Consider the following 593-nt stretch of genomic DNA (forward strand, 5'->3'; position numbering starts at 1 on the left):
TACGGTAAATGTGATCGCCTCGTGCCATTCCGTGTCGTCCCACCGCCCTTCCGCGCCAAAACAAACCCTAAGGTCGTGCGTCGATTATCCACGCATTGTGGTCTTTTGTTGCTTTTGAATTGTTTAATTCTATCATTTATTATATTCTATTTCGCATACTTAATTCGGGAAAAGTAATATTTGAATTATATATCTCTACAATGTTGGAATATTAGAAACATTTCACGTTAGTAATTATTAAAAAAAAAAACACCCTAGTAAAAATCACTTTTTATTTGTTGCTTTTTGTCAACACATTAGTTATTGATACGAAACATTTGAAATTATAAAATAAATGTCAAATATTCTTCGGTGTATCACGATATAATTACGGTATTACATTGAACAATTCAAGCCATTAAAACTAAACCGCTAAGTTCTGCGAAAATCGTTATGAGAAATTATTTCATTAATATTCCGCAACGAAATATTATACAAATTCTATTTTACTTTGTTTCACGTAATATAAAATAAAGTTATCAGTATATTAACATGCCGAGTTTGGTCGTATATAAAATAAAGTTATTATATAATAAAGTATATATATATATATA

Source organism: Trachymyrmex septentrionalis, unplaced genomic scaffold, assembly GCF_001594115.1.
Source record: "Trachymyrmex septentrionalis isolate Tsep2-gDNA-1 unplaced genomic scaffold, Tsep1.0 scaffold7, whole genome shotgun sequence".
Classification (NCBI taxonomy): Eukaryota; Metazoa; Arthropoda; class Insecta; order Hymenoptera; family Formicidae; genus Trachymyrmex; species Trachymyrmex septentrionalis.